This window comes from Oratosquilla oratoria, chromosome 16, assembly GCF_046742065.1.
Source record: "Oratosquilla oratoria isolate Oo_2021 chromosome 16, ASM4674206v1, whole genome shotgun sequence".
NCBI lineage: Eukaryota > Metazoa > Arthropoda > Malacostraca > Stomatopoda > Squillidae > Oratosquilla > Oratosquilla oratoria.
Genome location: NC_134792.1, coordinates 68,239,078 through 68,246,577, shown reverse-complemented (window position 1 = coordinate 68,246,577; position 7,500 = coordinate 68,239,078).

Genomic DNA, 7,500 nt, shown 5'->3' with positions numbered 1-7,500 from the left:
ACGTCTCAAGTTGACTTAAACTCCGAATGTCCACTCGTAGTTTACTAACTGGTTCAGATACTTCAGTAGATTGAGATGTCAGGCACAATGATACGAACTTTGTTTATTTATTTATTCATTTATTCATTTATTCTTATATATATTTATTTATTCATTTATTCTTATATATATTTATTTACTAATTTATTCGTTTAGTCATATATATATATATATATATATATATATATATATATATATATATATATATAAACTTTTTATCCCACAGTCGGAGAAAAGAAGACACTAATGTCGAATGTTCTGTATATTTCGATCACTAACTGTGACCCAATGAATACATAGTGGAAGGCATATGCTTATATACAAAAATGTGAGGTGAGAAAAGGAACAAGCTCAAGTTACGTGACCGATGCTCCGCAGGTCGCGTGGAGTTTTGTGACCTTGGAGTACATGAGGTAGCACATGGGTAAATTTTTTACCTAATTTTAATATATCAAATGGCCAGTGGTCACCTGACTGCATCACTACCTCAGCAGTCAGCCATGTGCTCCCTCATGTACTCCAAGGTCACAAAACCCCATGCGACCTGCGGAGCATCGGTCACGTAACCTGAGCTTGTTCCTTTTCTCACCTCACATTTTTGTATATAAGCATATGCCTTCCAATATGTATTCATTCTGCTGAAGAGGGTCACAGTTAGTGATCGAAATATACAGAACATTCGACATTAGTGTCTTCTTTTCTCCGACTGTGGGATAAAAAGTTTATTTTATCAATGTGCTACGACATTACTTTATAGTGAATATATATATATATATATAATATATATATATATATATATATATATATATATATTCATTTATTTGTTATATATCTATTTAACTTTATTTATTTATTTGTTGATTTATTTATTTATCTATTTTTTATAGATTTATTTGTTTAAAGTGCGCTAGGTTGCGTAATCGGAAGTATCCTGGTCTCACATCCCCTTAGCTCTGCGTTCGAAATCCGCACTTCCCACCGATTCCCAGAAGTGACTGTTATTTGCCCCCAACAGTCCCTAAAGCGTATACGGGAAAAATGACGGCTTCGGCCGCAGCTACGTGACTCCTGGCGTAAGCTCTTCACCTATATATACATACATGCATGTGTGTATATATGTATTGAAAGAAGTTATGGGTCTGGACCTGAGTTCCGAGTTTATTCCTGACCGGTTTCGCTTTACGCTTCTCAGATCTAGACGCGTGACTTCCTCCACCTCTCTCAGCTTGTCTTTATGTCTCAACACACACACACACACACACACACACACACACACACACACACACACACACACACACACACACACACACACACACACACACACACACACACACACACACTCATTATATATATATATATATATATATATATATATATATATATATATATATATATATATATATATATAATGTTCAGATATTTTCGACCCGAAACAAAAGGACCTCTATGAACTATTCAGAGGATCTCTGAAGCGTCCTGAACCCAACTGAACTTTGTTTACTTCCCCCTCCCCCTCTCGCCTCTGTTGACATTCCTGATTCGCTCTCTCCCCATCCATTGTCCTCCAACACTCGTTCACTTCAGTCTTCGTCCCTCACCGTAAACAAACCAAACTCAGTCATCTCTCAGCCTTCTAATGTCTTACGTGGTCATCCTAGGTCACCCCTCAGTCATCTTAGGTCACGCTGGATCACCCTTCAGGGACATTAGGTCACACTCGGTCTTCCTAGGTCACCCTTCAACCATCTTAGGTCACGCTGGATCATCATTCAGGCACCTTAGGTCACACTTGGTCTTCCTAGGTCACCCTCCAGCCACCTTAGGTCACGCTGGACCCCCTTTATCACATCTCAACCAACTTGGGTCACGCTGGATCATCCTTCAGGCACCTTAGGTCATACACGGTCACCCTAGGTCACCCATGATTACCCTCAGCTACCTTCATCCCTCTTAACACTCTGAGACCCCATTGCTCCAACAGCCCCCCTAAGCCTCCTTAAGCCACCACAGTGCTCTTCACCCAGCCTCCATCCAACCTCCTTCAGCCGCCCTCGTCCACCAGCTCAAAAACTTTATTCAAAAAATCCATTTTTAAAATCTTCGAGGGAAACGTATTGCTTCTGGGCGTCCCTTCTGAACTCGGAGACTCAGGAGACGCGCTTCTTAGCGTCCGCCGTCCAGTCGCACGTGGACTTCGCTGGAGATCTTTGAGTTCGTCGGTTGCCCAGTGAGACGTTAACCTTCTTATCCTGGGAATTTTATTCTTATGCAGCTCTCTCGCTCTCTCTCTCTCTCTCTCTCTCTCTCTCTCTCTCTCTCTCTCTCTCTCTCTCTCTCTCTCTCTCTCTCTCTCTCTCTCTCTCTCTCTCTCTCTCCTCCTCCTCCTCCTCCTTGTGTTCTTTGTCATCCTCTCCATCTCCTCTCCCTCTTCTTCCTCTTGTACTCCACTTCAACCATATCCGTTAATTCCTTCTCCTTTTCGAGTTCCTCTTCCTCCTCTCACTCCTGCCCCTCCTCGTGCTTCCTTTCCCCCCCATACTTCCTCCTCTTCCTCTTCATGCTTCTCTTCCTGATCTTCCTCATTCTCCTCCTACTCTTCCTACTCCTCCTTCCTCCACTTCTCCATTCTTTCTTCCTCTACTGTCTCCCGAGGATAGAAGGATCCTGGGTCGTTCTTCGGCTTGTAGCAGAGCCTATAGTCCTCTTGTTACTAATTCCATCTCCGGGTTCGAGTTTGTCTCGTCGTCGTCTTCGTCTTCTTCTTTGTCGTCGTTTTCTTCCCTGTCCGTCGTCTTTACTTCGGGATTTTCTACTTCTCCTCTTCTTCTCTTTCGTCTACATCCTTGTCGTCGTCGTCATCGTCGTCTTTATTTTGGTCCCTTCTATTTCGCCCTGTTCTTCTTCGATCTTCCTCTTCTTCGTCTTCGTCTTCTTTGCCTTCCTTTTCTTCGTCTTCTTCGTCTTCGGAGGTTTTCCTATTTTTGGATTGTATGTCGCGAGGTTTCTCTGTTTTCGTACTATTTTTGGTTCCTTCTGGTTCCTTCTGGTCCTTTTGGGAGTCGCTCCGGGAGGGTTTCTGCAAGAGTCTGCTTGTCTCTCCATGCACACTCCCCTTTTACACAACACACACACACACACACACACACACACACACACACACACACACACACACACACACACACACACACACACACACACACACACACACACACACACACACACACACACACGCACACGACTCGGTGGCGCGGTTGGTAGAGTACCAGAATGTCAGTACGGCGGTGCCGGCGGTACCTGGCTCGAATCCTGCCCAGGGCAGATATCATTTCAGTATCGCTGCGCTTCGAGTCTTTACTCCAACTCGTGGGCGGGGATTTGGGTGTGTGTGTGCGTGAAAGGTCACAGTATTACCCATAGATCGGTCATACGAGCTCCGAGCTCTCTTCAGGGAGGGAAACAGCTGTCGATCACGAGTCCAACACGTGATCCAAATACCAAGGTGAATCACACACACACACACATACACACACACACACACACACACACACACACACACACACACACACACACACACACACACACACACACACACACACAGCTGTCACACTCGGTGGCGCGGTTGGTAGAGTCCCCGACTATCACTACGGCGGTCCGGTTTCGAATCCTGCCCAGAGCTGAAATAATTTCAGTATCGCTGCGCTTCGAGTCGTTACACCAACTCTCGTGGACGGGGAGTTGGGTGTGTGTGTGCATGTAAAGTCATAGCATTACCCATAGATCGGTCATACGAGCTTTGAGCTCTCTTCCGGAAGGGAAATAGCTGTCCAACACGTGATTCAAAGATCAAGGTGAATCACACACACACACACACACACACACACACACACACACACACACACACACACACACACACACACACACACACACACACACACACACACACACACAATACAGTCGTTTATCTATATGCCCCTGTTACTCTCCTCCTCATCCTTCTGTCTTTGATCTCCCTCCCTCACTCCCCCTCCCCGCCGGAGTATTGTCTTCTCCAATTTCGATACTCATCAGAGTCCATAATATAACAGAATCGGGCCTCAGGATTAGCGAACCTTTTTGTCCCGGTGGGGATCTTCCACCTCCTCTTCCACCTCCTCTTCCACCTCCTCTTCCACCTCCTCTTCCACCTCCCTCTCCTACTGCTCTTCCAACTCCCTCTCCTACTCCTTTTCTTCCACCTCGTCCTCCACCTTCTCCTCCTCCTCTTCCACCTCCTACTCTTCCACCTCCTCTTCCACCTCCCTCTAGTCCTACTGCTCTTCCACCTCGTCCTCCATTTTCTCCTCCTCTTCCACCTAATCTTCCACCTCCTCTTCCACCTAATCTTCCACCTCCTCTTCCTCCTCTTCCACCTCCTCTTCCTCCTCTTCCACCTCCTCTTCCTCCTCTTCCACCTCCTCTTCCTCCTCCACGTCCTCATCCTCCCCCTCCTCCTCCTCTTCTTCCTCCTCGTCCCTCCTCACCGGTGGGAATCTCCTTTTACCTCGTCTTTTATTGATGGGATTATTCTTTTCATCTTATCGGTGGGATCGTTCCCCCCCCCCCCCCGTTTTATCTTCTTCAGACGGAATCTTCCTTTCTTGTTCGATTTGTTTACTTTTTGTTTTGTTTGCGTTTATTTGTTAGTCATATATGTTTTATTATTTTTTATTTATAAATTTCCTCTCCCTCTGTCTCTCTTTGTCTACCTATCTCTGTCTCTGTCTCTCTATCTCTGTCTCTCTCTCTTTCTCTCTTATTCTCTCCTCTCCTGTCTCTTTCTCTCTCTTTCTCTCTCTTTCTCTCTCTTTCTCTCTCTCCCTCTCCTCTCCTCTCCTCTCTCTCTCTCTCTCTCTCTCTCTCTCTCTCTCTCTCTCTCTCTCTCTCTCTCTCTCTCTCTCTCTCTCTCTCTCTCTCTCTCTCTCTCTCTCTCTCTCTCTCTCTCTCTCTCTCTTTCTCTCGACTTTCCTTCTCTCTTCTCATGTCAGGTAGTTGCCTTCCCATCGTATACCTTGTGTGATTCTAATCCCATTTCTTTCCCAGTGGGATTACCCTGTTTCGAGTCAGGAGTTGAGAACTCCGTGGGGAACCACCCATCCCATTTCGGGTCTTCTGGTTCAGTCGAAGTCTTCATCTACCGACTTCGAGTCTAGTTATCCCCAGAAACACTTCCTGTGGTGCCCCAGAGACTCTCTTCCCCGTGGGGGGGGAGGGTCCTTGTTCCCCTGAGAGGCGCCCTTCGGTGTGGGGGGTGGGAGCAAGCCCCGAAAGTTCTGGAAGGAGGAGAAGGAGGAGTGAGTGGACCCACTTGAAACCCTCGAACTCGAAGGATAAACAGTTCTTCGGCAGAACCTATATTGCTCCCGAACTCGAAGGATAAAAATTTCTTCGGCAGAACCTATGTTGCTTCCGAACTCGAAGGATAAAAAGTTCTTCGGCAGAACCTATGTTGCTTCCGAACTCGAAGTCCCACGATTTTTTTTTTTTTCTAGAGTTCGAGTTTAATTAGTCCCTTAAATACTTCCGGAGGGGAGCTTTCTCGGTAACCCGGCTTTAGTAGTTGGCCCCCGGACGCGTTGAGCGGTGTTTCCGGAAGAGGGTCGGGAGGTCTATGCCCAGATGGTTTTCTCTGGTCGAAGAGAAAGTGAAGAACGGAATCCACTGAGTGCCCCCTCAGAGTCTCGAAGAAAGTGAGGACATTTGGTAAAAAAAGAAAAAGAAAAAGAAATAAATAAATAGATAAAATAAAAACAATTATTTATCTATTTACTTATCTATTTATTTAATAATTCATTTATTTTTCCCGTGTGTTGGTGAGTAAAGTTTTTTATTTATTTATTTTTTCATTGTCTTTTTTTTATTTTTTTTTTTTTTTTAACCACGTTTGTCATATTGTACATTACTTGGATTGTTACTATCAATTATTATCATTATTATTATTACTATCATCTTATTATTTTTTATTTCTAGTACATTGTATATGCATTATTCATCTACTCGTGCATCTATTTCCTAGTTCATTTTATTTTTCGTAATTCTTCATATGAAAATTAGTATTTTCTTATCATTCATACTTTTTTCATTCATTTTATTTATTGGTTTTAGGAAATCCTATTGAGGCCACAAGGGCGCCATCTATGTCCAAAATGCCATTTTATGTAAATTATTAAAATATAAATTTGATGAATGAGGGCTGGGACCGAACCGTTGTTCATGGTATTGGCAACCTCCACCTTCTTCCACCTGCTTCAACTCTTGCACGTCTTCCACCTGCTCCACCTCTTCCACGTCTTCCACCTGCTCCACCTTATCCGCGTCTTCCACGTGATTTATCTCTTGCATCTCTTTCTACGTCTTCCACTTGCTTCATCTCTTCCACCTGCTTCATTTTTAACCTCTTCCACGTCTTCCACCTGCCCCACTTCTTTCGCGTCTTCTACCTGCTCCGCCTCTTCCACGTCTTCCACCTGCTCCACCTCTTCCACGTCTTCCACCTGATTTATCCCTTGCACCTCTTTCTACGTCTTCCACATGCTTCATTTCTTCCGCTTCCTTCCACGTCTTCCACTTGTTTCATATCTATCACCCCTTCCACTTCCTTCCACTCTTCCACCTGCTTCACCTCATCCACCTCCTTCCACCTGTTTTACCCCATCCACCTCCTTCCACCTCCGACCTAATTCGTTTCTCCCACCTTCTTCCACCTCGTCCGACCTAACTCATCTCTTGCACCTCTTCCACTTTTTTCACCTTCCACGTCTTCCCACTGCGTCCCACCTGCTCCTCCTGCCATCTCCTGTAATTCCACTTGCCTCCACTTGCCTCCACTTGCTTCCACTCGTCTTCGTCCACCTCCTACGCCCCCCTCCCTCCCTCCCTCCATCCCTTGGCATCCCTTTTCCCTCCGTACATTATGTGGAGTTTCCAGCCCACTCGCCTCCATTTCTTTTTCCAGGAAGTGGAAGAGGTGGTGGTGGTAGAGATGGTGGTGGTGGTGGTGGTAGTGGTAGAGTTGGTAGTGGCAGAAATGGTCGTGGTAGTGGTAGTGGCATGTCTCCTTATCTACCACCACCACCTCCTCCACCACCTCTCCACCTCCACTTCCACCTTCTCCTCCTCCTCTTGTTCCTCTTTTTCCTCCTCTTCCTCCTCTAGTTCCTCTTTTTCCTCCTCCTCCTCTAGTTCCTCTTTTTCCTCCTCTTCCTCCTCTAGTTCCTCTTTTTCCTCCTCTCTCCTCTAGTTCCTCTTTTTCCTCCTCTTCCTCCTCTAGTTCCTCTTTTTCCTCCTCTTCCTCCTCTAGTTCCTCTTTTTCCTCCTCTTCCTCCTCTAGTTCCTCTTTTTCCTCCTCTTCCTCCTCTAGTTCCTCTTTTTCCTCCTCTTTCTCCTCTTCTTCCTCATCCACATCCCCCATCTCCTCCTCTTCTT